This window comes from Lepisosteus oculatus, chromosome 19, assembly GCF_040954835.1.
Source record: "Lepisosteus oculatus isolate fLepOcu1 chromosome 19, fLepOcu1.hap2, whole genome shotgun sequence".
NCBI classification, from domain to species: Eukaryota; Metazoa; Chordata; class Actinopteri; order Semionotiformes; family Lepisosteidae; genus Lepisosteus; species Lepisosteus oculatus.
The window spans coordinates 15,806,461-15,834,282 of record NC_090714.1 but is presented as its reverse complement, the minus strand read 5'-3'; the positions used below and the strand labels follow the sequence as shown (position 1 = coordinate 15,834,282).

General features: G+C 43.2%; 2 protein-coding genes across 3 annotated transcripts in view; one reads left to right on the top strand and one right to left on the bottom strand.

Moving 5' to 3' along the window:
* cpped1 (calcineurin-like phosphoesterase domain containing 1) overlaps positions 1–27,822 on the top strand; it is a 174,954-nt gene that overhangs the window by 39,313 nt on the left and 107,819 nt on the right. The window contains exon 2 of the mRNA XM_069181008.1: positions 19,745–19,831. The gene's annotated coding sequence lies outside the window, so the exon portion shown is untranslated. The remainder of the gene's footprint in view (positions 1–19,744; positions 19,832–27,822) is intronic.
* shisa9a (shisa family member 9a) overlaps positions 1–27,822 on the bottom strand; it is an 84,135-nt gene that overhangs the window by 15,677 nt on the left and 40,636 nt on the right. The gene's annotated exons all lie outside the window — the stretch shown is intronic.

The following is a 27,822-nucleotide window of genomic DNA, read 5'->3' as shown; positions in this document are numbered from 1 at the left end:
TAACTGTGACTTAATTACTTTTTTTTGTTAATTGAAGCCATTATGCAAGTTTTGCAGCTGCTGCTACTCTATATTTTCTCTGTTCTCCCAGTGATGCTAAGAGCTGTTTTCAGCTGGAAAAATGTTCTAATTTGTTTATATAATCATAATTCCTTGCTTTTTGTGTTGGGCTTCTCATCCATAAGGATCCCAAAGTGCTTTGAGTGTAGGAGGGGACTCATCCACCCATCGAGAGCAGCTCCCACCTGGGTGATCTGTCGCAGTCATTCTGCGCCTGTAGCTGAACCACACGGTGAACGAGCTGCAGAAGTTATTTCACCAAATAAACAGTGGAGAAATTGAGGGAGACTAGACTAAACATGTCTGAAATAGAATTTAGCTTGGATACCAGCGCTCAGCACCTCTACTCTTACAAATATTGAATCTTTCTATGACCTTAAGTATTTAGGATCTTGGTTTAATCTCTCTTCCAAAGATGGAACCTCCTAAAACTGTCCTCAGTCACTACTATTCAAGCAGCAACTTGACTTTCCTCTGAGGACTCCAGTCTGGTTAAGACACCAAGGTCGTGTGGCTGTAAATGAGTCAAGGTCTTTTGTGACCAGTTAAAGCGGCCCTGTATTCAAATATCACCCTTGTTTGGGTGTTCGTTCAGGCGGGGCTATTTTTAAACCAGAAATCTGAAAACCAATATACGTTTTTCTTTTCTTTAACGGCAGAAGGGAATCTTTATGGCTTTTTAGTCCCGAGTAATTCACTCTCTTTTGGAGACGACTTGGAGAACAGTCAGATCCCGTGGTGCTGGATCAATCCTATCGATCCACATGGCTTTTACTTTCTTCGCTCAACATGCCAGTTCATGCCTCCCCCAGGTTCCAAATAATTAAGCACACATTGATCAGGCCCAAAATGGACAGCACTGCGATGCTCTTTTACAGTAGACTACGCCACAGAACAAGAGATCAATGCATCCAAATGCACAGTAATTACTATTAATATCTTATTATTTATTTCTTGTTGTAGTTTTAGCTGTTTCACTGCTAATGATATTTGAATTAAAACTATTGCTATCCCTTTCAAACTTACAGTTGTGATTGACAAATATCCTGCACTACATATCACAACGCAATAGTGTGCAGAGTCCCTGTAATGTTGCTTACAGTAACAAAGAGAGCCCGGCTCAAGAGGCCTTATCGGTCTAAGGCACAGCTGGGCCAGTCATCAATACAGCAGGAGATATCGGCAGATTGAGTCATCCAGTGGCAGACATCTGGAACTAAAGAGTGCATTCCAGTGCCACAGCCTGTCTGGCCTCTTGCCCAGAGGCTTATGGAAACTGATCAGATGCTAAGGGCAGAATTAATTGTCAGAATTAAATGTCCCAGAGCAACTGAAGGCACTGGGTAAGAGTAGTAGGAGGGGGGAGGTACAGAGTCCAGAGAAGACGGATGCTGAGACAGACACAACTGGCTTTGTGTCCTACATAGAGGCACTTAACCCATGAACCCTCTGTCATAAATCACAAACGACAGAAACTAGCTGAGTCAATTCATTCCTCCTGCAGGGAAAGCAGGGCCTTGACCTATACAGAAACAAGCTGGAAGTTCTTCTATGAGTTCATTTTCTCTATGGTTTCACGTTCAACAGCATGGCAGGGAATGGCTGAATGGTGTACAGGGCATGTGGGGAGAGGGGGTCTCTCCTGTAATACAGCTTGAACTCATAGTGCATCTTCTAAAATGGCCCCATTGTATTACTCTTAAAGCACATTTATGGAGTAAATGCCCTAGGCCAACCTTAGAATCATGCAAGATCCATACAAGAACTAGAGCCAAATGATCTTAAGATGAATGCTCTTACTGTACCTACAAAATGTATCTTATCTTATTATGCTGTATTTCAGAGTCCTTTCAGGTCACAATACTGTAGGTATTTTCTAGTATGCCATTACACATAGTGTGTGATGCACAGAACCCATCACATTTGTTCTAAGCTGTATGCACCTCCCAAGCTGCTGTAGTCTGCGGTCCACAAGGCTAGTTTGATATTTTGCTACCGTGGCTACTGTATGTTTCTGACTTCAAGGCCTGAGGTAATGGGAGGAGGGAATGAATCTCCAGTAACCCACCTCATTACCCTGACCTTGCAGATTTTAATTACACCATCTGCCCTGCAAGGGTGAAGGTAATTCACCTGCTCTTCATTGAGCTGCATGGCCCATGTTAAAGAGACAAGTCGAGTCTCACGGTGCTGGGCTAGTGTACAACGCAGAGGCAGAGTCAAGGCAAATAGATGCATAACTCACACTTCCTTTTGGTGGCATATGATTAGTTTTAAGGTCAGGCTCTTCATGAGCTGAATCTGAGATTGCTGTTGACCCCTGATAAATATGAAATGTTACACACTTACAGCATCACAAAGATGTTGCACAATGAATGAAAAGCTGAGTTCTGCATTACATTATGTAACCTGTTCCAGACCTTAGATGTGAAGCATCAGTGAACTGTCAGGGTTCTATCTGTATTGCTTTCTTTCATGTATCTATTCCCATTCTGCTCCAGAACCTTCATATTCTGCATGAACCTACTGCTTCCAGATTCTTAAGACTCGGGTTCCACACTCTGAACTGCCTTTAAAATAACTCACTTCACCCCGAAAACGTGCTCCGTCTGTTTCCCGTTACTGAAATATTTATCATCCCTCTGTAGCCAGGCATGCTGTTCATTTTTTTATGTAACAAGCGTCCGCACCTCGCATGCAACCCACACAGTGGAGATGTACATAACACTGACTAAAGTATTGTGCAGTGGGAGTAGCTATCTGCATGCTTATGTGTAACTGTTTCAATTGTTTGTTTATCTGTTTCAAAGCTGATTCACCTCCCCTGGGCGATGCCCCTCTCCAGAATACAGTGCAATTTTCTTTATTTACTTCTCTTTCAATGTGACAGAGTGTAACCCTGTGCTTTTTAAGAAATATGAAAGCACTGCAATAACAGAGTCTTGAACACCTGCCAGGTGACTGACAGGATACTGTGCCTAGCTAGAACCTTCCAGTCTCACACGGGGCAGCACTGACACACTCACGTACGCATAATTAAAAGAAATGAGCTCAGCAACACTTAAACACCTGCAGATGGACATCAATTCAGAGCTTGACAGTATTTTACCTATCCTGTAGGCATTATAGCACATCAGATCTATGATCTGTTCTCTGCTGGCTAGGGATATGGAAGTTATTACAGTTAAATTGTGGCCCAGCTGTTGTTTGTCAATTCAAGAGGCAGCATGGCTTCTATAAGTTAATGGTATAGACGTCCATGATGATACTTTGAATGAGCAGGATTGCATATACTTAGAAAAAGTTTAATACGAACACAGGTAAGCGCTGGGATAAAAGTTTATGCACTTTCTAAATAAATCAGGAATACAGATAACTGACACTGCTACTACTGTAAAGTAAAGCACAAGAAATGAGTTTTGGAGTCCGTAGCATTTGTTACGCTTTTAAGCCGCTAAGTATGCAGTTGTTTGTTTTTCTCGGATGCACTCTTGCAAGGTGTGACATTTTCAGGGTTGTAATATTTAAATAATTGAAATCTTAAATGTATACGATAGCCTTAATTCATAGTCACATAAAAGTTTTCGCCACTGGTTAAATGAGCAGGAAGTTTGCACGTTTGTTAACCAAAGTGGAATAGGCCGTGCTGCAGCACTGTGCTGTGAAGCTGTCAATTGCTCTGGGGCTCTGAGGCTGTAAGAAGGCCTCCTAGCGTCTGCGCCTTGCCCTGGTGTTAAAAGTCCCAGTACCCAGGAAAGGACCGAAGCCTCTGGGGATCCTTCTTTCACTCTGCTGTCCTCTGTTGCTGTGGTGCTGACAGCAGCGATTTGTCACTTAGACAGCTGATTTAAAAGCTAATGCCTCACATCGAAGAGTTTTTTTGCAGTTCAAGAAAATGCGTTTCATGCATGATACAACACCAGCCTTGCGAACGTCTTATCTTTTCAATTTTAGCCTCCCTGTACAGGTTTTTCTTTTTTTCTTTTGCCGCGTGCAAGATGAGGCTTTCGGGATAAATTTGCAAATGTTTTTCTCTTCTCCCAGTTTGCCTTGCCTTTTAGAGCAGTGGAAACGCATAAACAAAGTGGCAAGCCCACACTTTCCAGAGCGCTGCTGTGCAATTCAAAAAGAGGGAAAAAAGTTCTTTTCTGGCACTCGAGAATGTCTAGGGTCTAATTTTACATATTAGAAAATGTAAGCTCACACATTTACAGAATGACTGGGATCTGAAGAGCTCCCCCCAGTCTGAGCCTCCTCTTGCACTGGGAATGAGGAAAGAAGGGGGAGGGCCAGAACAGAATCCAAAATATATGCAAGCAGACTGACTGCAATGGTTTTGCTCAGCAGGAGAAGGACAGACAATAACAGTGCCAATACAGCCGCCTTGTGCTGGATGCTAGTTGGCAAATGCATTCCTTTCACCCAGAGGTACTATAATCTATTTACTGCAGCAATTTACCTCCATTGCTGGTTTGATTTAAATGTGCTAAAACCCATTAAAGACGATTTTGTCCATTGGTTAGTTAGTCCCAGTTTCCTTAATTATAGTGTAAGTTATGATGTCTACAGAGAAGCACTACCTTTTTCAACAATATCAAAGCCTGCACTGTAGCCCCAATTTCCAGATCGCAGCAGGTTTTGTCAGCTCAAACAGGTATTTTTAGCGCTCGCCTGGGTGATTTTAGCTGGATCCCAGCAGGGGGGTAAACGCTGCGCTTTGCCTGTCTTTTAAAATGTGTGGTTTAGTCATTTACCGTACTTTGAATTTCCGCCCGTGTTTTAAAGAGCGATAAGGCGATAAAGGCTTCGGGCTTTGAGTCAGTCAAAGGGTCAAGGTTTGGTAAGTGATTTCAGTCCTGTGATGAGAGATCGTAGAAATAGGAGAGCATGGAAGGCGTAGGGGAACGAGCCATCGTCATAGTGTTCCACACAGGCTGTTGCAAGGCTACCAAGGCCCGAATGAAGGTCACTGGACCAGCCTGTCTTTAGAGAGCAGCGGCTGTTCATAATGAGCCAGGAGCCGCGGCCTCACTCCGGTGGGCTAGTATGCGCTCTGGTGGTCAGCTCCGGGAGTCGGCAGACTTAGGGATGGCAGAGCCGTTCGCTCACGTGAAACGGGTTCCCAGAGGTGCGTCTGAGTTTGGGTTTGCCGATCCAGGTTCCGAGTGCCAAACTCAGGGTGTTTACAAGGGTTTTTTTTGCAAGATTGCATCTCCCAGAGGAGCTGCGCCACACTGGGTAGGTGGGCTCGGCTCCGAGTTTCTTTCAGCGGTCAATCCGGGTGTAAAGCTGAGCTGGAGATGGGGCGACCCGTGCAGGACTTCCTGTGTGTGTGTGCAGGCGAATGAATCTGACAGCACTTTCCCACACATTAACCTTGATACTGTACTTGGGGCAAAGCAATTTAAATATAGCGATAGACCCACATCACAAACAATATGGGTAAAATAAGGGTTTTCTTTTTCAGATGGAAAGTCCTTAGAGCAGAGGTTGGGTTTGCTTTCCTTCTGTGTGTCTGGCAGGCAGGCTGAAGCCAGCTCTCATGAAAGAATTTCTGTGTTTGTTTTTGGAGAGTTTTGTCATGTTGATCCGGGATTCGTGTGGGCCGGTGCTCTCTTGTTTACCTGAGGTGAGGGATGGCAGAAATCCTCTTTGAACTGGCCAAGCGAGGCTGTGAAATCCCAACACTGTCTGCATTAAGCCTCAGACAAGCAGTAAGTGCACCTTGTCTTCAAAACCTCCAAATACTGTCAAGATCAAAAGAAACTGGGACTGAACTGATTTGGAGGACACTTGTACAGTTTTCAAAGTCGGGCAATACAACCTTAACCTGCCACGCTGTCTCTCTGAGCAGAATCACGTATCTTCTAGCAGTCAGGTATCTAGAATGGACTAGGAACATGCTATTGGAGCAGAATCAAGCCTTAAATCACAAGGATTTCCCAAACTTTATCTGCAGCTCTCGAACATAACAAACTGCATTCATATCCTGGAGTTGAGAAGCTAAGACATTGGGAATCCCAGTTCCCTGGTGGGAAGCGAAGCTCTCCAGTTATCCGTGTGTATATAATTTTGTGCAGGGAGAGGGTGTGGGAGTGGGATAACAGATCCTTTTTTAGGGAAAAGGAATGGTTTTATGGTAAAAGAATGGATGTATTTGTTTGGAAACAGTGTTAAGGCTTTAAATGTACTCCCATGTTGGGAAGAAAAGACCCTCAGGCTGTGAGAAATGTTTTCTGCTGTGGCTGCAGTCGCTGCTATTCCCTGCTGTGCTCTTTTACACGGCCCCTGTCTGGAAATGTGGTCATATTATGCCGCAAGGCATTTCCTCTATGAAGCGCAATGTACATCACTGTCTTTCACATGTAAAGAGCAGTGCATGATATCTGTAAATGATTTTATAGTTGCTTTATGTTTTTTAACCGAACTCAACATCCAAAAGTTGTTTATGACCTTGTGATTACTGACCTTGGACGTTGTTAAAATGCATCCTGACCAGTTTAATGCCATGAGTTTGTAACATCATTGAAAGCTGACAGCCCCACTAACGTAGGGTAAGATGACTCGAATAGTGCCTTTATTAAACACGACTGCATTTTACACTGCAAAGTTTTTACTATACTTTCCAGAATATAGGCATTAAATTATAGTATGCCTGTCTACTTCACTGCAGTTCAAAATAATATATGATCAATGAGACTACAAAGTACTTTATCCCTGGTTTCACAGGAAAATGTGCAATTCATGAGTATTTTAGTCTCAGTAGAATTTATCACTAGTGCATTTTGGTGACAAGCCTGCAGTAGTTTTCTATGGGTGAAGCCCGGAACAAAAACTCTCCTTGTATTCTCAACTGCAGACAGGCAGTGTGCTGTATTAGCAGTGAAATGCAGCGAACCCAACTGCTGGAAGACAATTAATCCAGGAGCCTTGCTGCAGGTGAAGACACCCAATTAAAAAGACAAAATAACTGCACTCTGATGAAGGTTAAGTCGACAGCCTGTCTCAATGATCAAGAGCGAAACATCCGCAGAATCTGGATCAGCGGTTCTGTGTTGATTTTTTCAGACCACCCCTGAGAGCAAGAGACACCTTGAGCAGGCTGCCATCTGTTTTAAGCCACTGCAAATGCTCAAGTCCTTTGGCACCTGGTTAATTCATATTTCAGAGCAATTATGCAGATACATTTACAATAGTTTCAGTTAAGACCTAAAAATCCATGCCCGTTTCTCTTTTCAGAAATGTATGATGTAGATCATTTGGAAAGCTCAAGAAAGCCAGTTACAGCCTGCTGAATGCAGTATTAATCACACTTGAGCAGACTTCCGCTGAATTCAGAGGATTTCTACGGGGCTGGAGATGGCGATAGGAGAGAACTATTGATCTGTTTGCTCAGACATGGTGTCCAGGTCCACATGGATGGCTTTTGAGAACAATACAGTTTTCCCTTTCTCAGGGATGCAGTGCCTGAGACTCTCAGGTTTCTGATGTTTCCCAAAGGGAAAACTGTACAGATTCCCATGCCAACAGCACAGTTAGATATTTTTTATTGATTAGTTTAGGATTTAAATGAAGCTGGAGATGTTCAAATTGCCACACTGAAGCGTTGAGGGTCCCAGGCTGCAGGGTCAGTGGTGGTGAGATGTCTCAGGCGGGTGTTGATGAGTAAGGAGAGCCGGACTCTGTGTTATAAATGGAATTACAACTATAAGGAGGCTTAAAACAGAATCAAGCTTCATCTTTGTGGCAATAAAAATAGCAACTCATTAGTGCTGGTTGTGCTCTGCTCGAGTCAAGTTTCAAACCAGCTCTTTTCCGGCAGAGGAAGAACAGAGCATGGAGGCGTTCTGATCATATTAGGCCTGGAAAAAGCATATAGAGAAACTCAGCAAATCTTGACTCCACATTGTGTTTTTGTAGACATCACTCCATTGTTCAGTAACTAACAGAAACACCACGACGATACTCAACAGAGGAGAGTTGGGTTGTGTGTTTAAAAAATTAAATTTAAATTTAAAAAAATCACATTAATGTCACACTTCCTGTGTCTGCATCTTTCTCCCTTCTACTCCTTGGATTAAAGCTCCTTCTGGACCAGCAACATCTGGAATCAGATTACCAATTCTCTGTAGGTGTTAATGTCCAAGGAGAAGATTAGTGAAATCAGTGGTCTAGTTACAGGGAGGTTGCACACTTGGCCTTTCTTCAAAACAGTTCTTATTTTATTTTTTCACATTCTTTGGTCCTGGAGGTGCTATGTGCTGCAAACCCCTGCCAGACTGTTCTTTTTCTCTTTTGAAGAAAGACAATAAGAAAGGCTCTTTCTGGGAAATAACGAGATGTGTCTCGAGATAAATTGCTTTCCAGCAGGAAGAAGATGTCAGTAACACAGAGATTCTCAGATTTAAGATGACTGGTACTCCTGTCTGGGAGCTTGTGCATCTTGACATGTAACAGCCCAGAATCTCAATCCACTCATGTCCTCATCTGCTCAGGGACTCATTTCAAAACAGCCTCAATTAGCTCCAAGATGAGAATTTGATGGGAAAAAACAATGAAAAAGAATGGATATGATGCTCATGCTGTTACAGTAGATCCATTTGTGTATTAAATGAATCAGCAAGTTTGCAACAAAAGAGATAATACATAGCACTTAAATGTGTTAAATGTTAAAAAGGTTACAGTGTGAAAAAGACTGACTGTACATAATCTGTCTTTACCTGTTTCCAGGTCTATTTTACTTTATATTGGGAGACCAATGTCACAGAATCTTGTCAGACATCTTCCAAATTGCGAGAAAGGGTTATGTTCAGGCTCTTTAAAACCTGAATAAATGCCGGTTTCTTTAGTTCTAACTGTCTTGTAAACCTAGTTCATACAAAGTTCAGACTTTGATCAGAACTTTCTGGCGGCTGTAAACCAGCAAGAATATTTGACCTGTAGTAGTTTCCCCATCTTTGTTCCCCGGTGGGGGAGTGAACAGGTGATGTCTGTAATCTTAATCATCTCAATCATATTTGTAATCATAACCAGAACTGGTTTAGTAGCCATAACTACACTCAGAACTGGAATCAGAATAGAAACGGTAACAGTATTTTAAACCATAATCATAATTGTAACTGTAATTGAAGATGAACTTGGCGCCCAACAGAAACATAGAGGTGTCCTTGCTACCCAGAATTGACTCTGGACCTTGCAGCTTTGAGGCAGCTGTGCTCACCATCGACTGCATGTGCAAAAGATGTTTAACTTTTCCTCAAGGTCTCTGTATTTACCAGTGTTCCAGGTAACCACAGTATATAAGGATGAGATCTGGTAGGTTTGGTAATGAGTGAGGTAAGCGCCTTCATAAAGTGAAATAAACTAGAACACATCTGACATTTAATGCAATCATCATCAGCATGAGCTATCAGACTCTTTCTGCAACTTTGCTGGCTGCTTTCAGCACTGGAGACAAAACACTCAGTGAACCCGGTGTGCTCAAAAGCATCCGGCTCTAAATCTCTGGGGCTGAAGTGTTATGCTTGCTGTTCTTCTCCGACCCACTCAAACATATTGACAGCTGTTGTTCATTTCAGTATTGCAGCTGTGAGGAGCTCGCCATAAATCCATCCATCCACTTTCAAACCGTGTCAATTTTAATTATTGGCACTCGGAAGGAAACATTATCTCCCCTTCAGGAGACAAGGGAGCTGATCGGACAGCCCTTGGACAGCCAGCATCACCTTTGCCCGTGGTATTGGTCACAAGGGACCGGCCCTTGTGGCTCTGTGCAGGGTGGCCATGTGTCCAGACGAGGCGTGTGGCACTGCCGCAAGGCAACTCAGCCTTGACAGACGCTTACAGAAAAAGTGGCATTCTGGATTCCAAAACAGATCTGCACGTTGGCAACAGCCACTTTAAGTTACTGTTATCTAGAGTCTAATACGTTTATGGCATATCAAGACATTAGGATTGATTGACTGACTAAGTGACTGATGGATTACCTGGTGCCACAGTGTACCACCAGTGATCATCGATCGACAGCTGCTCTGAAACTGTGGGACTGCAGGAGCTTTGGTACATGAGGCTGGGAAGACAAAAACCGACTTTTGCACACCACTCCTTCTCTCTTGTTCATTCTGTTGAATGGTTCAGTATTCAGATAGAGCAATGCAAGGGTGCCCGTGAAACAATGGCACTGCCAAGGCCTATATCAGACACCGTACTGCACTGTGATCACATGTTATACTTATACAATAGAATCTCCCCCTGAAATAAAAACTGCCACAGCAGATATGCAAGAACTGTGAAATGTAGAGAAGATGTTGTCTGTTTTTTATTCTTCTTACCATGTGCCAGGTCTTGCAACGTGGCAGGGAGAGAGTGGAGATGAAAGCATACTCTGTGCTTCTACGGTGAAATGATTTCATTGGTGCATTAAGGACCCTTGTACAGTACATTGTGAAGAGCATACACACACACTCATGACTACTCCACCCCCTGCTGATACAGCTGACCTCTTTGCTCTCCTTAGCTCATAAAAAGCACCTCTTCTTGTCACAGGAAACAGCGTAGGTCCGTTTCAAGATGCAGGATGTTTTTCCAAAGACACAACCAGAAAGAACACTAACCAGCCTCTTCTTTGAATGTTGACAACTTGGGATTTCAGCTGATAAAGACAGATGTTTGCCATGTACTGTAGTAGTTTTGTCCGTACAGGAGAATGCAGCACATTTAGTAAAGAAAAGCATGTGATTGGGTAGAGTGGCCATATGACTCTGTACTCACCAGGCCACTTGAAGACAGGATGGGATTTTAAAAATTGAAGATTTTTAGTGTAAAGTAGATTTAATCATTTTCTTTTTCCTGAGATGAAAACTGGATCTTTAGGCCTGTGTGTACTAAACATGCAGTACTGAACAGCTGTTCACTCATCCTACCAACGATCAGACTGTGTGTGCTGCTGGACTACTGATTTCTAGGAAAGTTTCATTTCAGGTTAGGTTTTATTGTGAACAGCTGATCAACATTACATACAGTATCTATAAGCAGACATATGACCATCCGCTCAGCGCACCAACACAGACAAATTAAAAGTACAATTCAGAAGCCTAACCAGACATTTCCCCCTGTCATCTCTACATCAAACAGGTTTACTGGATACAGGCAACTATGACAAAGCAGCAGGTCCCTACTATCACAGACACGAAGTCCAGACACCAGTCACAGCACCGGCAATCAGCACCATTGACGCCAAAACCACAAGAAAGACAGAAGGAGTGCTTGCTGGTGACTCCATTCTCAGAAACATTGCAACAGAGATGAGATTCAAGGATTCTGAGTCGAAGAGTCACCCTGCAGTGCTCTACATTATCCAGAGACTAAATGGGATTCTAGTACAGGCAGATGAAAACCCAACTGTTGATGTCCCAGCTGACAAATGATATTGGTATAAACAGCACACTTCTCATTGGAACACAATTCAAAGCGTGAAACCCACAGCGTGAAAATAAAGCAGGGTCTTCTCAGTAGATCTGGCTGAGAACATATGCTGAAGAAGTCTAATATACAGTATATACTGTATAAAAAGCTCCAGGTTCTGATATTATCCTACCAGCTGTATTTCTGTTGGTGGTCTGTCTGGCACTTTGACTTGAAAGGTGACAAGATTGGTGTTGTACTCTAACATCTAAGTGGGGGGTAATGTTTACTTTAGTCTACAATTTAAAAGCCAATGCTTTGAACAGAGAACTTTGGTTGATGTGAAGAATTGATTGTTAGCGATGGCCAGAGAACTGTAAATCAGTCTGTTCTGCGAAAGCTTCTCAATCTGGGGCCATCAAGGTGAAAAAGGGCCCTAGATATATCCAATTCAGCCCTGGACTGTAGTTTCCTCAAATGAGCCATATTTGTATTGTTCTCCCTTTCAAATTAGAGGGAGGCTTTAATTATGCTGTAATAAAACAATTACAGAATTTAATGGTGTGTTTCAAAAATAATAAAGACACAGTAATGAGAGCTGAGTTCTGATATGCAAAAAGATTTAGGCCAGGTTTAATGCTTTGTCTGTGCCTTGGCTTGAATTTCTTTGAGTTTGAGAGTGCCATTAAAAACCTCAGTTCCAAAGTGTTTCAGGCTCATTATGGCCCATAATGTTGCCCAAAGTACTGCCCAGTGTTTGTTGCTCTGGAAATGTCAGCTTCCTGACCCAGCTCTACCCTGAAAGGCCATAACTCTGGACAGACTTCACTTGTTCGCAGAAGACGGTGACAGTGTGCAGCGGAAGAGAAATTCTTATTCACCGCACTCCTTGTTATTATTTGCCTATTTGTACCAATTTGCGGCACTTCGACAATGATTTGGCTCCAGCATAGAGTTCCTTGTCGTATGTGTTGCCATGCAACAGCTCCTAGGGCATTGAGACATTACAGGAGGAATTGAATGTGACTGGGAAAAGAATACCATCAAGAGCACGCTCCTGAGGTGTTCCCTGCTCTGGAACTTCATTTTAATACAATTTATTTTAAAGAGATGAAAAGCACTCAAGGTTCGTACTTGGTTTTCCATTGGCTGAGATATTTTCTTCAGAAAAGGATGGTTTCGGTGCACAGATTAACGTGGGGGTCCTTTACTCCTTTTTTGTGTAAAAGAATAGAAATGCTGTCACGTCAAGCAACTTGGAGGATTTTCCTTACCGAGGGGTACCCAAATAAATTAATTTGGGTATGCTGTACTTGTCAGTTAAATATACAAGGTTTTATGACTATATCTAGTCATAATCGTATGTATGATCTATATTATAATATTGAAGTGGGTGTCTTCTGAATCTTGTGATCGAATCGATTCCCATCCCCTCTGGCTATACTGTAGAGGGCCCCATCTTTAGTATGTTAACGGCAGGCTTTGAAAGCACCAGTCCAATTCTCCCTCTTCATTCCTCAGCTAGTGTTTGCTCATTGCCTGCCTCTCAGCTGCTGCTGTTTGGCAGGTCACTCTTTCCTGCCTCTGTGTCACCATGCTGCTCGGATGGAGAGAGGAAAGGTTTGGAAATACAAGCAACAAACACGTCAGAAACGGTGTCTCAAATGGCAAAACTGACAGGTTGACAGAACTGGACGTAATTGAACCCAATCTCTGGAAGCCATCAAGAGCGAGGCTTTGTGCGACGAGAGCTGTCGGCTCACCTAAATGTCACCTCAGTGAGCACAACGAGAAAATAAAACTCTGTCATCTTTGACTTTTCACAGGAGGGCTTTCATTTTGGGGTTTGCTTCCTTCCTCTCAGGATGGCAAGGTGGTGTGGTGGTCCTGGCTGACTCACAAGTCCAGGGTCCTGGGTTCGACTGAGGGCAGGAGTGAGGGCTCCTACGTAGTTGTGAGGAGTTCTCCAGTTGCTCCAGTTTCCCCCTGTCTCCCACTGTGGTTAACTGGCTGCTTTAAACTGCCATTGCAGCAGCGGAGTGCCCAGTGTCCAGGGTTGAGTATGGGGCTACTCGATGCAATGCAGTTCTTCATTACAAGAGGTTAATGCAAATGCCACCTGTCATTATTGCCTGGCAGATACCTGGGTCTGCTCAGCTCTGAAAAATAGATTGAAAAAGTAATGGCAAGGCAGGCTGAGGTTTTTTTTTAAAGGACAATACAACTATATGGAAAGAAACTCTGCTGGATTAAGAAGAGATTTGAGAAAAAGGCTGTGATCCAGCCTCAGCAGTGCCCTGCTGGATGCTGAGTGAGTGCTCTGGATTTGCAGGATATCCTTCAACATTGTGTCAATCATCTACTCCTTGTGCCGTCATCCCAGGACTCTACCTGAAATCGGGCACAGCTGTATTTTGGGATGCAAGCATGTCCTCTGAATTACACCTTCGAGGGGATTGCTCCTAAGCACGACTGCCTGAAACCCTGGAGACTCCCCTGGTGTGCACAACTGTATCCCTAAAGGCCAGCTGTTTACTTTTTCCCCACTGGGTGTTCGTTTTAACCGAATGGGCTTATGGGTGTTGAAGATCTTGCTTGACTTTCTCCATACTGGCTTGGCTCAGTTCACTAAAGTCATCTGCTACATGTATTAGCGTACAGATCGATTGCTAATATGCGTTCCAGTGCCTGCTGTGAAACATCTGGAGCAGCTGTCCTTTTAACGCTGTCTAAAAGAGTTATTCACAAAGGAACAACAACAGCGTGTTCCAAATGACAAAGCCCAGTGTTATTTTTCATACAGTCTTGGTTTCTCATTGAGATTTGAACATAGTTGTGAATCTCCGGATTTCTGGAAGGAAAACCTGGAGTCAGGTGCCGAGCATTGAGAGTCCCTGCTGAATACAGATTGCTCGGCAAGCACGGCTATTAACTGGCCTATACAGTGAGTCACCCTGACATGGCAGATACTCTCAACACCAGTCAGAAAGCTTTACAATACTTGATCCTGGTATTTGAGTTTGTGTGTTCTCCTGTTTGAGAGAGCCAAGTAAACATTGCTTTTCTTTATCTGTATCTTTTTTTGCTACTGTATATTTACTGAATTTACATTTCCTTCTGGCACAACATAAAATCAGCCTTTTATTATTTATTCTCCCTCTCAATTTCCACACTCACAACAATCATCTGTATGGATTATTGCGTGTTGTAATTGTATGCAATTATTGAAAATAACTTGAGTGCCCAGGAGGGAAACACGCCAGGTTGTAAATTGCCTTAAAATACAGGATTGGATGACACTTTGCTCCTGCTTTTCCGCTCTATCTTGTACTTATGACGCATAAGGTAATTCATCTTCCAAAAAGAATCAAAAAAGATAATGAGATTAGACCTCACCCAGTCGTTCATTCATTCATTTAGTATTCACTCCAGGGATATTAATGACGCATTCAGTGTGAGCTGGAATAGAAATGCTCTACCGCGAGGAACCGGTAACGTCCCGCTATGTTCGGGGATCTCGCTCAGATGGAAAAACCGTATCAAACAGAAATGTGTGTGCGCACTGTGCACACATCGCTGATAAAGTTTCAGCATACTGCATGGTGCACGCCTTGTCTTGAAGGGGGTTGCAGGAATCCGAATGGCTCATTAAACCCTGCGGTATTTTACAGTCATGAACTCTGTCTCTTGAGGGAACAAGAGGGTTAAGACACTGCAGTCTGCTGTGCAGTTCTCTGGCCCTTGTGCCCCTTCAGGAGGGCTGCGGGAGAACAGTTGGTACTGCGAGTCTGAGGGGAGGGCATTCCTCATTCTCCCATCCCTTGTCGGCAGAGAAAAATAGAACTCAACTCTGATTCTTGTGCGGCAGAAACAAAGCACCGCAACGCATCCACACGCACCCCCCACACACACACAGAAGCGATCAGTCCCTGGGAGCCGAGGCCTCGCTGAAGCCACAGAGAGGGAGGAGGAGCCCCTGTCCGCTTGCCACTTTCGGGAGAGCGGTGGGGGGGAGCCGGGCGCAGGCCGCCCTGAATAAATGATGACAGGTGGAACTTTGCACTGCGCGCAAGTGAGAGAAAAATGAAAAAAAAGTAGAGCAGGGGGAGGCAGAGTGCGAGCTGACAGGAAAGGAGGGGGAAGACAAGAGAGTTTGGAATCTTGTACGTACTGTGTAATTGGGGTTGGCCTGATTTAGGATGGGCTTTGTGTTAACACATCAGAAGAAGGTGCATTTGAGTCAAAGGAGGTGTGGGCGGGGGGTGCAGGACTTATTCTTGGACACTATGCGGCGGGCTAATCTACTAAGGAACATGGCCTGAGTGTACTGTATATGATATTCAATACGAGAGCTTTGGCACGCAGACAAAAAGTGCATAACACACCCTGACAGAAAGGGTAGCCTGTGCTTTACACATATGTTGTTTTGTTTTCTTGATTGAGCCGAAACCAGCTTCGAATCCGCATATTGGCGAAGGCACAAAAGGGGAAACGGCGCAGGATAAGACAGCCCCGTGCTTCAACACTCCACTTTTTTCTTTGCCATGAACTGCTTAACTTTACCACGCTTTACACCTCCCTTTGCTGTTGTATCTGACAGTTTCACCTTCCTTAAAAAGGCTGCTTTCTGTAGGATGTTTTAGTACACAGAGCAGTGTGTTAAGGACTCCCATTTTTTCTGCACAGACTCAGAATGACAAATGCTGGTAATTAATAAAAGAGTGGCTAATTATCAGCAATTACTGCACTACTTTCCATCAGTAGGAGAGATTTCTGTTGGCGCTCTGATTATTTCAGAGTTTCTTCAAATCATCCCCTGATGTAACAATTTTCCCAAAGCCAATCAGCTGAAATTCTTTCACCATATCCAGCGATTCATATGTGACCTCTGCTCCTCAAGCAACCTCACGATTGGTCAGAAGTATAAATCACTTCATGTTTGGCTATTCTTTAGAAAGTAACCCAGAAGGCAGTTTTGGACAGTGCACAGTAATAACCAGAACAGAGATTGCATAAAATTAATCTGATGGATCTCTGCCTGATCTGTCTAACATTAGTAGTGTTACCACTTGTACCCTGATCTCTTCAGACCTCAGAAGATACGCAATACTGGATCTCGTCAGCACTGGGATGGGACACGTGTTCTAAGGCAACTGGGCTGCTGCTGTAAGTGGTGTTGGTTGACCAGTAGGTGGAGCCCTGTCATCTGGATCAGAATTCCCAAATGGATACACTGATCCTGGTATCCTGGTACACTGCTCTAGCACATGCTGCTAAACTGAGATCCTGCCTACTTGGACATGACATTGTTCATAAGCGTAAGGCTGTTTACCTGTGCACCTTTGTTAAACTCCGCTCTGAGTTTCTAAAACATGGCCTAAAGGACTTTCTTAAATCAACTAGTGAAGCAATTTCTCATTTCTCTACCTTATGTGCAGTGTAGCGTACCTGCCTGGGCCACTCGTGCCCCTCCCCTATAAGTAGACTACTTTGGGGATCAAAATCACTACATAAATCCAATTGATTACTACATTTTAACGATACATTACAATTATTAACTATTGATAGCATGAGATTGGCGTTAGCTATGTTTCATGCCTGCTGCACATGCGAGTAAAATCGCTCAGGACAAGGTGCAGTCTTCTGTGCTGTGGTACGTGTAGTTATGGAAGATGTGTAATTACAGTGCTGTGCTGAAAATCCTTTTCTTGATGTTGAAGTGTCTCCTAGGTTAATCAGGAGGTGCCATCCGCATAGTCCATCTGTGTTGGTGACAGATGTGTCTTGCTGATGAGTAATGCCTCTTGTGTGTCTCTGTATTCTTTAACGAGCTGAGAAAAAAACACACAAATAAATTAACATCCTCTTCTGTAGTAATCAAAAGACCGCTATAAATGATTTTCCTTGAATTAGCAGAAATATCGACTGAAATTTACCCTCTGTTTACCGTTAATGACTACACATCGCTCTGTGTCATACACCGGGATCTGAGCTGTGTGCGTCTGTCTCTCGGCCAAATTATCTTTGCATGCAGGTGTTCTTACGTGGAAGAGCCTAGAGTGCTCTTATCTTCTCCTGCTCGTGCCCATCTCTGCCTCCTCTACCTGTGTCAGGAAGGTAAGAGTGTGCACAGCTGCACACCTGCTAAACCTCTCAGCTGATTCAGATGCAATGCAGCAATTCAGTTGCCTTTGTGGCTGATGGGCAGGAGCTGAGCCCAATCAGTGGCTTGTTTCTCCATCCAAGAAAGCTCTATTATCTACAGGCTCTGCACCTCCACAGCCCTGTGATGAGCCTTCTCTGTCCTGGGTGACACCAGGTGACATCGCAGGCTGTCTCTCTTCATCCTTTGTATCCATTGTGCTGGGTATTGACAGGGGCCTCTTAGTTATTATGAGATAGGGAGCATCTATTTTTCTGTTTTTAATGGGATCTGTAAAAAAGCTCCCTGGCAGACAGGTATTCAGCCCTGAACAGTGTGAGACCCCATCTCAGCATGTTCCAGCAGTAGTCACAGAAAACCAGGAGTCGGGTGGATAAAGGATTTGCTGGGTCTGTGAAAGTCATGCCAATGTCACCCCACATCTTAAACAGAAAGTGCGCAACTTGTCTTTGGTGCATTTTAGAAATAAAACAGATTGTGCTGTACAGACTAGCCAGGCTACTCTGCTCAGACTCCACAATTACTTCAACAGCCAGCAAAAACTTCAACAGCAGCTGTTTTCATGTGTTTGGCACCCCTAAATATTTTAGAGCGGGTATTTTTATGATCTTTGCAATTGTGTGAAAAAGAGATTAGAAAGGCAGAAAGTCTGTCTTTGAGACCAGAAGAGGCAAGGGAAGAACTGGTGTTCTGTCGGGCTGTCTTTGCCAGCTCTCCGGTGAAATTTAAGTTGGCTCCGATTTGCACTTGGATTGTGTAACTTTTAAGATCTGATTTAAGGTGAAAGATTTCAAGGTTACAGAGAAGTGCCAGAAAGAGATGGAATGAAAGACAAACAGAGAAAGGAAGAACACAATTAGACACCTTCTCTATTCCTCATAAAAAATGCAGCAGGGTATTTTGGGACCAGGATGATTCTGATGGAAGTACCTAGAGAGAACAGGCAGTTTCCTGTTAATAATCGCAATTGAGGTCTCTGTGGACTTTTTTGCAATCCATTGCAGAGTGTTGCATGCAGACTTTAGGATGCTATACGTTCTGAAACAGCAGCTGAGTCTGAAGGAGAACAACACCGAAAATTACTTCTGAAAGCAATATCTCTCAGCTTGTCTTTAACCCTCTACATTTCTCTGCCCATCTGCAAAGTCATTGTAATCACTTTACAGGCCTCAGGCAAAACAGATTCAGGTGTCTCTCCTAATGAACTTCTCAGAATCACATCTGGAAAGCTCAGCTGTCCTGTCCCCGAACATCTGGAATATCAACCCTAATTGATAAAGATCACATTACAAGGTAGCCTGGACAGCCTCCCCTTAATTTTAACATTCTTGTACCACCCTAAATGAAGACAGCTTCACAATTCTTTTTGTTTGCTATGTTGCTTTCTGGTCTTTTCCCGTTATATTTGATGAATGGACTTTCAAAGGCAGCGCTTGTGTTACAGGCCAATCCCACTCATACCTGTTGGAAAACAAGCTTTCTGTGTTCTATAAAGAGAAAAGGATGTGAGAATTTTTTTTTTATTTCTAAATGATAGCAGACTGGGAAAATGACTCCTGTATTGCACAGCTGCGTGAATGAGTCATGGCTTTTACTCAAGATATGTTTAAGAACACTTGGGCAGAAATAATAATTTACAATCCTTAGTTCACACTCTTACCTTCTTTGTGAATTCTTTGCTAGTCATTCAAGGTTTTTTTTCCAACCTGAAACAAATTTCTGCACCAGACAGTTTCCCAGTTTCCTGAATATCTCCTGTGTTGGTAGCTAGAAATATATGTAGCTGCAGTAGCAGAGTGCCCTTTAAAAACTCTACAGGTGCTAAAATAAGCAGTTTGCTCGGATCAGGGTGGCAGGACACGGTCAAATAGGGTTAGCATTACCTTCCCTTCTGTTTACCTGATCAGAACCAAGTAAATGTTTAGTCAAAGCTGTCCTACAGGATAAAACATTAGCACTCGGAAGAATTAACTTGAGAGTAAAGATGTTTGAATTCTTGCCTTAAATCGAATTCCTAGATGAAATGGAGATTGACACTCTGGTTACTGCGTGGCTGTCATTCACTACCAGCCCTGTCATTATGCAAAGTATCTCTTCAGAAATGGCTGTGTTTTACAGGACAAGCTGCCCGGAGGCCCTGTCTGCACCGATGTCTGCCCAATGCAACATGCGGAGAGAGACCTAAAGTACACATAAAGATGTGAGGTAAGACCACATTACTCATGTCAGAGCTGCATTTCAGTGGTGGATGAAATGAAATTCTTTGGGAAGAAAAGGGTAATATACGTGGATAAAGAAATAAGAATAGCAAGCTTCTTCTTAATCATTTCTTCATTTCCAAAGAGGGTCAACAGTACAAACATCTATATTAATCCACATAATGTCAGTCAATACTACGAGCTGGCTGTGAATTTAACATGCAGGTAATACAGCTGTCTAAGAGAAATCAGAAAAACAGAAACACAGCTGTTATGTTCGTGAGCTATAATGCTGCAGATATGGTTGTGCTGTGAGAAGCTCTTCAGTGTGTCTTACTACCAGTGGTTCAAGTGCCACTCTACGAAAACCACAGAGAAATTTCCTCTGCAATCCCACGGGTCTGGTTTTAGGCCTGAACCCTCACCTCTCCACTATCTGAAAGAAAAACGTCAAAGATGCAAGCTTCTGGGAGAGAGAGCCACACTCAGCAGCCAGATGACTTTTTCTGCCTCTCTATTTGGAGAGAGAATTTCTGAAAAATCCCCCACTGCTACCAGGTCACACTACAGATATTCTGACCGAGTTTTTCAAGCTTAGGAGCACTTAGCACAACAAGATCCGCTTGCTGAGAGAAGTAGTCAGGTACTCTTAAGTGAAATAGACAATGTCAAATGTTTGCTCTCTTGGGAAGGCTGTTACAGCGTTGTACACTGGTATGACTTAAAAGCAAAAGTGCAGAAGTTTTTGAGAGAAACATGGTTCGGGTGTCAGGTATCAGTGGTTCTTGTGAGTATATTTAAGGTGAACTGCAGTCCCAAATGATTAAATCTCAGTAACAAAATAAATACATTGACAGTACAGAAAAAAATTACGAATTTCCAATTAAGCACAAAATTGTGAACCTTGTGAAAGTACTGTAAGTCGCCATGTTGTTGCGAACCCGGATTCGAGTCCCCCCGAACTGGGACGTGAAGCCTTTCCTGCTCACTAGTCACTGTAATGAGATGTATGAGCAAATAGAATTGACAAGTAATGTAATGTGATGTATGAGCAAATAGAATTGACAAGTAAGAAGTAATTGTTGGCAAATCCATCTAAAAATGAAGAGCAACATTTCTACTGGATTAAAAGAGATGTATACACAAGCCTGTTGTTTACAGTGTAATGGTGCCGGACAGGTCACCTGAAGTTTTGTTGCCTTGTCGTGAATTGCAGAATGTGGTGCTGCACAGACCTGGAAATTTTGTCTATTTTGTGACGTACTGTGGAGGTTTTTACAAGTTACTGTGTATATTGTATCGCGGTGTGAAAAGCAGTCATCAATGCTGACTCTTTCTAACAACAAAACATAAAAATAGCTCCCCTTTAAATGGATCTTTGCTCACTGGTTTGGTTGTGGTGCCGGGACAGGCGGACACTGCATTCTCAGTCATGTGCCGGTCGTGTACCCTGAACAGTATGTGTCTGTGCGCATATGTGCACACACACATTGGCCTGGCCCTGCCGGGCTCCTGCCTGTGGCAGGTGTGTTCTGCTCCGCTGAACTCCACAGAGGTGTGAATGCAGAGGTAGTGTCTAGGCCCTGCGGCTGCATCAGTGATACTCCTGCTCTCTGCAGCTGGAGAAGTCCCCTCTGAGACTGTGAACTTGGACAAAAAGCCGAACAGAGAAGGGAGGAGGTTGCAGAGGGGCATGTAATCGTCCCACATAATAATGCCTAAGGTAACACACTGAAACAGTAATTATTAGTAGTTATTATTTTCATTATTGCAGTGCATTTTTTAGAATCTGGTTTGGTTTCATTTCCCTAGACATGTATCGTTCAAATATTACAAATTCAGAGCAGGCAGTGTGGTTTTTGCCAGGTGAACCCTTTATCCCTGCTCTGCAGTGGGGAGTTGTTGTAGACCAGGAGAGAATGTTGTTTGAGAACCTCGGTCTACATCATTTACTCAGTGACAACCAGCATCACTCTCTCGACTGAGCTATTTATATCGCCTGTATACCTAAAATACCTAAAGCACAGAAAACACTGGTCAGATGCCTAAATCTTGGGGCCCCCAGCTCCAGAGGCAAAGCCCGGAGTGTCTTCTAGACATGAATAATTTGTCCAGCTATGGTCCATGTCTTAAATTGCTGATGAACTGAGGGGATAGAGAAAACTTTCATTTTAAAATACGGGCCCTTGACTTTCATGATTGAAGATACAAGCTTACATTTTTTCTCACCACTGATCCATTGGATAAGTGTCTGTGTGGTCCCACTTGCAGGCAGACACATAAAAAATACCACTGTCAAAATATGATCAGCTCTAGTTATTCCTTTTCCATCAAACTCAATATCGTTAATAAAGGCCAAAGTACCCGCAGCTAGGAAAACAAGTGATCCATCTCCATTGTGTCTGTGGTCTGCTGAAGGGCACCTGTATTTAGATACGCAGCTGTGAAAATAATGTGTTTAAAGTCTTGATTGTTTTACTCTGTGGAGCCTGTGCTTTTGTATAACATGGTCTGGCTGTCTCAGGTCTGGCCAGTAGTTGTGGACTGTATGTAGAGAGCAAGAACTTCTTAGCAGAATATTTTGACAGGGCACAGAACTTAGCAATAAAACATTTCACCATAGTAAATACTGCAGCATTTTATAGGACAATGTTTTTGTTTTGCAGCATCCAAACCACATATTGTTCATGACCATATTTAGACCATAATAGAACTATGCTTGATTTATTATTCTTTGAACTGAATTACACAAAATGTATGTGGTTCTAAATATAAAATATTTGTTAAACAAAGTTGCCATAGATTCTTATTTATACATGTAAAGATATCCAAAGCTTGTTATCACTTTCAGAATTTCTCTTTTCACTTATTTTAAGTATTCATTTTATGTAATCGGTTTTCAATTTTTTCCTGTAACAAAAATCCCCAGGTGACAACCCTGAGACCTTTTTCCAAACAACATTAAATTTAGTTCTTTCAGTACTATGGACAGACTCTTTCCTGATTTAGGTTCCTTCAAACACAGTGACGACTGATTGGACTCAATCAAATGAAATCAGAAAAGGCCTAGTCCCTACAGAAAGGTATGGAGAATAACAGCATCAAAGCACAGAGGGACTGAACACCATTATATTATAAGCCAGTGTCCTGAAACCAAGCATGAGCAATGACGACAATGATCGAGCTTGCTCAAGCATTTGCAAAGACATGTTTATATCACACTGTTCGCATAATCGTGTGAGCTGTAATGGTCAAATTATTCTGCATCGTAGGGAACCCGTGAAATCATAAAACTCCAAAAGTATTTGAAATTTATCAGCATGTGGAAAATTGCATTTTGACTTGTGGATTTTTCTTCTTTCTTTGTTTCAGTTGTGTTTGTACACAGACTGGCTGTAGGGAAGAATGAGAACTCCTAAAACACAGTTCCTAATCTAGACTGGCTGCTTGCTCACAGTGTGCCCTGGCCATTAGTACTAATGTGTTAATGTCGAAACACATTCCTTCTCTTGCTAGGGGGATGTCAGAATCAAATTTCCACCATTTTGTATTCATTTCACACCGCAGTGTTAAATTACTAGAATCAAAACGTTCTTTATGGAACACGACACAATACTGCTCTGGAAGGGGTTTGAGGAATACATAAATCAGAGCTTGCAGTGTTATGCCCATCTTAAACGGTTACATTGCATAATGTCTGCTTTATGTTTTGGCAATAAATCATAGTTATTTCTGCAGCATTCTGCATTACATCTTTAGGTGGGATTTCTGTTGAGGTGCAGCTCTTTCAATACCAGTTGTGAAATTATGAATCTACACTGAATCAAGGAAAACCATTCTGTCAAGGTTGAATGCCAGTCTTTTCAAATTCTTCTTTTCTGAAATAACAGATGCACATGTTCGACAGCAAATGCAGAAAGTGTTACATCATAAACTAAGCCATGGAATTAACGGTTACAAAAAAAACGGTGTCTAAGCTACGTCCTGTTGAATTTGTTTGCATGGTCACATTATTTAGCAACGATCAAGGAGAAGAGAGAGCTTATAAACTGAATTCAGCTCCTAGGTTCTGTACAATGAATAGGAATGAGCTTGTGCATTCATTAGAAGGAGCTTTCCAGAATGGTCAGCTAATGTCTTTCTGTTGAAGATAAGCAATCATTTTTAAAAAATAAATCTTCAGACACTAGCAAAAGAAAAAAAAAATCTCTATTTGATCATTTGGTTTTCTGTTTTTCTTCTGTCTACTGTTACTGTATGTTTGTCGTGGCATTCCTGACCTGGCTGTAAGTGTTGCTTTGCAGCTGTGCTTGTGGGGGTCTGGGAGAAACTACCCAGAATCCACTACCTTCTTTGAAGAAAGGACTGAGTGAAGTCCTCAGATTAGTCACTAGCAGCCAAGTCAGCTACTGTACTTGTGCCAAATGGCTCATTTGTAATCATTTCTGTCTTCTTATTCGTCCTGAATTTAAATTCCTGTTTCCTAACTGATTCTTTCAGATCATTCGGGGGATACCTTTTGGGATAAAAGTGATGAATAGTAACCATAATAATAATAAATCAACTACTGCAGTTCTGGCATAGGAATGCAGATCTAAGGAGGTGAGATTTTCATTGCAAAAGCGTGACTGATGGGATTGCATGATATACTGTGAAGTCTTTGTGGATCTCCTGACTGGCTCCAACACCTCTTTTCTCATCGTGGTGTCTGCCAGCAGGCAAATCCATTCATTCAGGGGTTTTGAGGCGAGAAAACTCTGACTGGACACTGCCCAAGCCGTTCTCAGGGCTGAGGAACATTGCAGGCAGAACTCCCAAAATCTGGGAACCTTTCCAAAAAAACAGCCAAGCTGGCTGGCAATGCTACATCTCAGGCTGGTTCATAGTCCATCTGTGCACCTCAGCCATGCCCTGGAGAACTCCGCAGTGATTTTCTGCATGCCACATTTACATCACAGAGCTGGGCACCAGACCCGAGAAAGTATTTGACTGCAAATGATTAAATATTGTGGTTTTACCTTTTATTATCATGACTGTTCATGGCTGCGCAGTGCACAGCTGTACCTGTGGAGTCAATGGAATTCTTCACACAAAGGCTTTATGAGGTTCTTGGAGAACTTAAATACAAGCAAATGAATGATCAAAATGGGCTCAATGATCTCCTCTCACCTCCACACCTGCTCTGTGCCACTGACGTACTGGATGAAGTTAAGTTTCCTTGTTGTTTAAGACACCAATGCTTACAGCACTCCAGCTTAGAGCACTCCAGGAACCAGGCAAACAAACGGGGTTTTACATTAATTTTCAAGAGGAGCCAAAGCCCTAATCCCACTAGGGAACTGGCCCAAGGCTGTTTTATCATTAATCAGTGAAAAGAGTTTATAAAGTCCTCTGGGGAATCTATGCAACTCCCGGCACACCTCAGAATCTTCCCATAATCCTTGACAATAGTGTCCTGAGTGTCAGCAGAAGCCGGTTTCATTCTGGGCAAGCTGGCCCCTTTCGAAGGAGAGCCTGGAGTGGAGGACTGGTGTGCAGGGGGAGAGTTGCGGGTTCAAGGCCAGGGTCTGTGAGAAAACAGACTGCTGCCTGGGGGAGTCTTCCTTGCACAGTAAAGTGTGTCGGAGGAGAATCCCATATGGCACCTGTCTCCCTCACCTCTCCCCCTGCAGCAAAGATCTCAGCTCTTTGCCTCTAGCAGCAGGCCCAGCTAGCTTGCAGGCAAGGACTGGACATGTGTGCTTTAATTTACACGTGCTCATTTAAGCCAGAGGACGGTGGGGGGAGAGCCGGTGCAGCAGAATGTCAAGCTAAGACAGATTCTGATTCTCGCACAGCATTATGATAATGACAGACGTATATAAACCGAGATGGCGGCTCTCCCCCCGGCCCTGGAGTGCTGTAATGATTAAGAAGAATCATTCGTCTGGTCTGCCTGCAAATTCCCATTCCAGTCTCCTAATGACTGCCAAACACACATGCCCATTTAGTGTTTTCTCATTTCGGCTCCATTACGAGCGAAATAAAATGAAATAAAATGGACCCAGCCTACTACTACGTGGACAGCTCGCTTCATTTATTGCTGTGGACATCGCCCACGCCTGTAGTCCCAGTGGGGAGGAGAGGGGGTGTTTCAGCGAGGCGCGGGACACAGAGAGAGGGATGCACTGGCCTCCATCCTGCTCTCTGCGAGGGGACCTCTGAACACCCGAGCTGTCCAATCAGTCAGGCTGGAAAGCCCTGGCTCTTGGGACTTGAGAGCAAAGATTTTACTGAACACTGTGCAAGCTCTTGCCATAACACAGTACAAACGGTAGCAGCCCTGCCAAATGATTAGAAAGCACTCGTGTGATTATTAAGAGATAAGCGGCAAAAAAATTATATTTGCAGCATTAGTGATGACCTCCTGATTTGGATGAAAGCCAGGCTTTTGAAGAATGCTGTTGCATGGTGGAAAAAAGTCCGCAGTCTGCTTTTACAGGAGGTGGTTTTCATGATCGCCTGTGTGGGGAAATGTCTTTCCATATGAATTTGAGATTCAGCTCGAATCCTCGTTATCCTACAGTACTGTCAGGCATCTAGTAGGGAAACTCCGATTCATTGCCAAGAATGAAAACAATTTTGGTTCAACTATTTTAAATTGCAAATTGTAAAATGTCTCTACAGCTGTGACAGCTTCATCGTTAGCACTTGTAATGCAGTTAGTACAAATTTTTACCTCCAGAGAATGTTGGGGGGGGGGGGGGTTGTTGAAAAATAGCATTTTCATGTCTTTTCAGCTCATTATAGAACTGAACTTGTGGCCTTAAAGTAATTTACAACCTTTTCTGGTGTTTTAAATGAGTTTTTCGTTCTTCTTACAAACATCAGCATTACTCATTTTATTTCCACTGCTATTTTTTCTATTAGTAACACTCAGTGGTGCTTCTCGGTCCATTAATAATCAGAACTTAATTAAGAAGCTTTTCTTTTTTTAATTTTCCGCCACTGCCTTTAATGCAGAATTGCTGGTTAAGAAACAGTCACTAACAGGTGACTAAATGTTCACACCCTGCCTGTTGTCTTGTTCATTATCGGTGGTCTAGCGGGGCGGTGTGGAGGTGATAGTGGTGGATCAGTACCAGTCGTGTCTGGCTAACAAGATGAAGTCACTCATTGAAAAAGCCCCCCCTGCTTTGAAGCTGTAGAGCACACAGTCCTTGTGTCACACCCTGTGTATAAGGTGAATAAAGCATGTGCATTGCTTGAAGATTGGCTTTAGGATATTGGTATCAAGAGCCATCCTACCCACTAGCTCAGTCAGTGTGGGTGACCCACAGCCCTCTGGCCACAAGCACTTCTTGGGGTCTTGGGGATGCTGAAAATACGTCTCCATTTGGTTGATGCTGGCACACTTTGGCCAGTTGTTCTAGTCATCAACCAATACTTCCAGGGGAAGAACACTCACACTATTTGTATTTCTTCTTATGGTTTGGATTGGGGAATCCAGTAGCCCTCATGACTGGTGAGGGGGTCACACTTGCCAGTTGTCTTGACCTGCTGTAGTCTTTTTGTAGCCATTCCAATGCGGCGCAGAGGCCTACTGCATTATGTATGGGTTGTGAACAGAGCGCCGACGTTGGTTTTGTCACTTTATGGGCTCAAAGGCTGGAAAGTGAAAAATTAACAGCAGTGAAGCATCGGTTTGCAGTTTGGGTGCAGAAAAACACTTCCTGTGGTGACCACTCGGCCGCAGGACAGCCATGCTGAGGTCTCTCTGTGCAAGAGAAGTGTTGCAAGGCGAGTTCAGAGAGCTGGTGCAGAGTCGGCACTACCTCTTGCTCACTCTCCTGTTGTATTGGAACACTGTTTCCAACCGGCTTCATCCCAGGCAATAAACCTTAGCCATTCAGCTCTGACGGCACTGTTTACTCCTGTAAAAATTCCCCTCTGCCATTAAACCTGGGTCGTTGGTTTTACTGTTTTCTAATTGAGAGATGCTTTATTCTAACAGGCAGG